This window comes from Ranitomeya imitator, chromosome 3 (assembly GCF_032444005.1).
Source record: "Ranitomeya imitator isolate aRanImi1 chromosome 3, aRanImi1.pri, whole genome shotgun sequence".
Classification (NCBI taxonomy): Eukaryota; Metazoa; Chordata; class Amphibia; order Anura; family Dendrobatidae; genus Ranitomeya; species Ranitomeya imitator.
This window is the reverse complement of record NC_091284.1, coordinates 101,733,737-101,739,736: the sequence shown is the minus strand read 5'-3', so window position 1 is coordinate 101,739,736 and position 6,000 is coordinate 101,733,737. Positions and strand designations below refer to the sequence as shown.

At 37.2% G+C, this 6,000-nt stretch overlaps 1 protein-coding gene across 1 annotated transcript in view; it reads left to right on the top strand.

The window, feature by feature from the left end:
* Positions 1 to 2,593: 2,593 nt before the first annotated feature.
* FOXN1 (forkhead box N1) overlaps positions 2,594 to 6,000 on the top strand; it is a 97,088-nt gene continuing 93,681 nt past the window's right edge. Inside the window, exon 1 of the mRNA XM_069761237.1 lies at positions 2,594 to 2,926. The gene's annotated coding sequence lies outside the window, so the exon portion shown is untranslated. The remainder of the gene's footprint in view (positions 2,927 to 6,000) is intronic.

Below are 6,000 nucleotides of genomic sequence, written 5' to 3'. Positions count from 1 at the left end.
AACAAACCAAAACACAAGGCCCAGTCGAACTGTCATTGGCTACAGCAGAACAAAGTGAAGGTTCTGGAGTGGCCATCTCAGTCTCCTGACTTCAATATCATTGAGCCACTCTGGGGAGATCTCAAAAGTGCAGTTCATGCTAGATAGCCCAGAAATTGACAGGAACTGGAGGCTTTTTGCCAAGAAGAGTGGGCAGCTTTACCATCTGAGAAAATAAAGAACCTCATCCACAACAACTACAAAAGACTTCAAGCTGTCATTGATGTTAGAGGGGTTATTGCATGGCATTAAGAAATGAGGTATGAGAACTTTTTGATCGGGGTCATTTGGATGTTTTAGGTTGTCATTATGATTTAAAAAGAGAAAGCACAGTTGTTTGACAATAAATGGCTTCACCCAACCACTAACCAAGAGTGGAGGAAAAGTTTTACTGTTATCATTCATATTCTCTGAAAAAAGGCCAAGACAGCAAAAATTCTGCAGTGGTATGAAAACTTTTGAGCACAACTGTAAGTGGAGTAAATTGCGACAGAAATGTACCAATCTGAGTGGAGTAACATTTCTTGCTGTGGTGCACGACAGGTAAATGATGAGCCAAATTCATTAAGAGTTTCATTATGCAGGAATGCATAACCAGCAGCCCAGGCATCGCATGTGGCTCAAAATACCATTCTATGTGGCACCCAACCATCTGGTCACAGACATGTTTGTCTGTGAATGCCTGCGTACATGTAGTTTCATATCTGAAAAAAGAGGTGTGGTATGTAGACATCTCTTTGTCCCCCATTATATATTAAAAGAATGGGTTCTTTTGACCCTTGTTTGGCCCAGAAGAAAATGTATGAGTTCCAGGTGGCCATTAATGCATGTGGCTCTCTCCATTGTAGTTCATGCCAGTTGAGTTTGCAATACAGATCCAAAGGTGCCTATTGCCTTTCTCTCTCTGGAGTGCTAACTAGGTGAAAAGGGAACATCAATTTTACCAATAGGTACAGGTTCTACTTTCTGGGTTACTATCAGGCATTTATGTCATATACTTTTGCTATGCTTGAAATGTCTCAAATAATAATTCCCCTTTAAGTTTTATTGAAGCCCTTGGAAGTGATTCCATATGCTGTCAGTCCAGAAAAGGTAGTGCATTCCTAGTCTTTATGAATTTTGCGCATATTTGTCCCGTGCACTCTTCATAAAGACTGGCATGCAAACCACCAGTCTTGAATCAGGGCCATCAACTATACAGTTGCCAAGCAGTGTACTCTAGTTTTTGACATGAGTTGAGACCAAGAAAGTAACAAATTGCACCAAAATTTCTGCAACATGCTCATCAAAAGTTGAAAAAGTTGGATGAAGTACCAGGAAGGACTATGGCCAACAAATTTTAGCAGATTTTTGAAAGCCAGAAACTGTTATAAATTTGAGCGCAAGTATGCACCTACTCATAGGAGGTCTATATTTGATATATATTGCAATTCTGTAACATAGGAATCTGTAAATAGTCCTATAAATGATTAATTGCTGCTTAACAGAAAAACAGATTGCACAAGGACAGCACATACTGTAGATGGCAAGTGAGAAAAAAATCGTACCACTTTTCTAGATGAAAAGTGGACCGATTTTTTATATGTTCTTGTGACCCTAGCCCCAGAGCTCGCTCACACAAGCCTCCAACTCGGACGAGTGCTATCCGATGTATTATCAGATAGCACTCAGACCAACGTTGTATAATGGGGCAGTGCAGATCTGTGATTTTATTCCACAGACCGAATCTGTGTTTTTTTTCCACAGACCGAATCTGTGGAAAAAAATTGGAAGCATGATGCCAGTGGCTCTGCAAATCTGATGACACACACCCAATCAAGTCTACGGGGGGCGTTTAAAACATCAGACTGCACTAGGATAGGATATTTGTGGAGTGCAGTCCGACATCCACAAATTCAGACAATGGAGAAGATGGAGAAATAAAGTTCTCCATCTTCTCCTCACCTGTGCTCCGATTCTCTCATCCTAGAGAACTGGATCACACTTAGCTGACAAACTTGGATCAGAGTTAGATCGGATTGTCATTAGCATAATCAAGCCGATTTTCTAGCATGAGAGAATTAACGCTCGTGTCATCCCGGCCTTAGTGTTATGTCTGATTACGTATGAATATACTGTAAATGTTCAGCTGTATTGACCTTCAGTGTCTTTAGCTGATGGTCAACACAGGTCTCGAAGGTCTTAGAACTAAGCAAAAAATGCAAAGGTCCTAAATATTGCAAAAAAAATAAAAGTTGGCTTTATTTTTCTAGAACTTGTAAAACTCTAATTGGCACAATACATATTTGTACACAATTTTGTTTTAGGGAAAATAATAGAAAAGTTTTGTGCTTTTTTTTTAACGTGATGGCTGGTGCGCAGCATTAAATATACAGTTTTTCTTGAAGTACAGCTTGAAGAACCTGTACCTTAGTCACTTTTTCATATTACATGCAGATTTGCCCGAGGCAAGCAAGTGCTGATATAATAATTGGCTCACTCAGCCATCTGCCTGCCTTATTTCAACTGATGTAATCTCAGATGTATTTCAACACGCTTTTTTTTCCCTTTACCTGAATCTTCTTCAGTTCTGTCATATTCCCTGATCTAATTCCTGGGCTACAGCCGCAGTACGCTGTTGTGCTTCACTAGGAAGGTAACAGGAGACAACGTACATCTTCCACTCGCTTTCTGCAACTCATGCGTACAAGCCAAAATCAAGAAGAGTACAAGTACAAGGCCTTTACTATAGCCCAGCTATTACTACTGAGGAAAGACTAAGTGACATTCCTTACTGGAATACATTATTTACACATCTTCTCCCCTTGAGATTCTCAAGAGCAATCTCCAACTTTGCAATGTACACTGCAAGGTGCACAGTACACTGACTATAGGAAGACAAAATAAGGTAAGACTTAATTTAACAGATTTTTCCCTTGTAGATGTGTTAATATATTAGTTATTTACATATGTTTAGTTTATTTTTTATATTTATATATTTATAATTCATAATTTATTTTTTCTTTTCTTTTACATTTTTTTAAATTAATTTTCACAATGTAACTTTTGTACATTTTTTCACTACTAATATTACTAAATTTAGCAATTACGACTTACTTTTTTTTTTGAGTTTTGTCTTTGTAATGGCCACAGTGTGAACGTGCTCCTACACATTGCACATATGCCAAATTATACTCCAGTTCATTTCTTTGGTTTTGCGAAATTTATCAATTGTAGAATCACAGTATAAACATTAAACTGATTTGTTTTAAATGAATGACATTCGCAATTTCACAATGTTTTGAAGCATGAATATTTAAGTAGACATTTATAGCTTACAATACAACTTTTTGGTACATGAAGCAAATAGACAAAGTTTTGGTACTTGGAATTAAAGGTAACAAGGTCTAGATGAGCAGATCTTGGAATGTAGAATCAGAGCCTCCAGCAACATTGGAACTGAACTTATGAACTAAGAGTCAGTGTAAGGAGTCATATCTCACTGTAACCCGTGGATGGCTCTGATTTATTATGCCAGCAAGTAAATCGATGGAAGCAGAAACACCGGCATTACCAAATAATAGCCATTATATGTTTTCTAGTTGTAGGTGATGGTCTCTCCGGTCATCACAACTGAAAAATGGGTATATTTTAAATAAATATAATATTTTAAATAATAATGCATCAATTAAAATTGTAGTGATATTTCAGAGATATAACAATTCAATATTTTTTTCATATTAGCTGATAAAGCGTGCTTTAATGAAATCCTGATTTAGAGTCAAGATCATCATTGCAAATTTTCTGTAGCCAAGCCACTATACATGGTCTAGTGATAGATTAAGAGACAGAAAAAAAAACTGAGATTCCTAGAACTGACGGCACTGGTTTCCATCTGGTTGACGGCACTGGTAATCTACAGTTTAGTGATGGTAGTGCTAATCATTATCTCTGTATGTACTAAACAGTAAAACAGTCTTCCAACAAGTTCTGGTTGTTGTGATGCAAGTTGCTGTAGCTTCTTCACAGCTGGAAGCCTTAGGTTGGCGATCTCTTCTCTAACTTGTTGTTATATAGTAGTCATAAGATGCTGACCATAGAAATGATAGTTTTTGGTACAAACCACCAGAAATGCACCCTGATTGCAATTATTTTTGCATCTTTTGTATCAGATCTTTTGATGCCTATTAAATCATTCAAATAAGTAAAAGCAATGTCCAGAAAAAGGTAGCACTCACCCTCCAGGTTAAAAGAATCCTTTATTCAATCTTGTAAAATGGTTACAGAGGGAGAATAGTGGAAGAGCTTCTTAGGACAACAGCCATTTCACGCTAATTGCACTTCAACGGGTCACGGACGGTGAGTTCCACCTTTTTCTCTCCTGGACATTGCATATACATTTGTTTTTGGTGGGCATCTGTACTCCGCCAGCTGACCGATGTATGCATACAGGCTTCAGAGGTGCAAACCAGCTGCACACCATCAAGGATTTGGTGCCGCTAATTCATCACCTATTTTGGACTCAAATAAATAGAGGCCTTCCTTTGATATTTTGGAAATTAATAATAAATGTGGACCGACACTATATTTTTGGTCACAAACATTACTGGTTGTAGATTTCCAGTAGACAATGAAAAATGCACCAACTAATTGGCATCAATACAATCCATTGGGTTGTAAATGTTTAGAAAGATTCAAGGCTTCCTTTTGCGACGGATGATTTTTAAGTAATCTTAATGGATCCAATTTGAAAACAAATGTAGGAATGTTTTTTTTACCGTTTAGAATAGCAGTCTACAAGATTCTGTCTAATAAAAGCAGCAAATGCTGAATGAACGGAGGTCATTTTCATCATTTGCCATCTCTCCAATGGGGACACTAATGGAACGTTTCTCTGTTTTTTTTTGTAAACGCTACGTAATAGAATAACAGAGTGAGATAAAAGTCTTCAGATGATTTTTGATATTTACTGTTGCCAAATCTTATAATTCCTCAGCTGATTTAACTTAAAGATAGATCATTTTAATTAACTTTAACCCCTCTGGACATGCTCTCTACATGCTGATATTTGCTATTTCTTAAAACTTTAAAATGATAAATTTTCTTCCTACACTCACCCGCATTGATGCCTTGGTTAGTTTTCCCTTACACTCTGTTTGTTCCCCTATATTCCTTTTTTTTAAATTCCTCATTGCACCCGTCTGAAATTGTTTGGCCTGTAGCCAGAATGTTTTGTTCCCCGGCCTCCTTAGCCATCTCAACAAATAACGGTTGCATAGGTCATAACAAATCTTGATAACATGTCTTATCCCTTTCTAGCTTCACTGGAAAGCGATACTTTTAAATCTATCAATATATAATTAGGGGCCATCCTTGAATATCCGCTAAATAACCATGGATTACATATTGGGTTTTTTAATGGTTTGTTACGCTTCCCTTTCCATATTTTTGGTGCTGTGAATCTATTGTTTGTATGATTCCTGTTTATTATCAGTGTCACATATCGGTTTTATGAAAATTGATAAGAAAAATGTATTGTGAGTTAAGTTTACAGTCAGTTGCCATAACCGGGCTTGGACTGACCCACAGGAGAACGAGAGAATCCTCCTGTGGGCCCCTGGGCAAGAGTGGGTCACAACAACCCTCTTATATGAGCAGTACTTGGCACAATATAGTGGAATCACTATGTACAGACAAACAAAGCATCTTACTCATTTAACAATCTACCCAGTCCATGGTTATATATATTGATGATTGATGATAATGTCACATTTGCATGTATTCGAAAAGTGGAGCCCTGGAGTTGGAAACTGGTTGGTCCTTGTCCGACACTGGTCCACAACTCATAAAAATCAAAGATAATCTATAACATCTACTTTTTTTTTGCATCGGATGAGAAGAAAGAGACACATAATCCTCTTAAAGTAATATAGAAGATAGATGATTAAGTAAAAGTCTATTATTGTCACCATGATGTAAAAC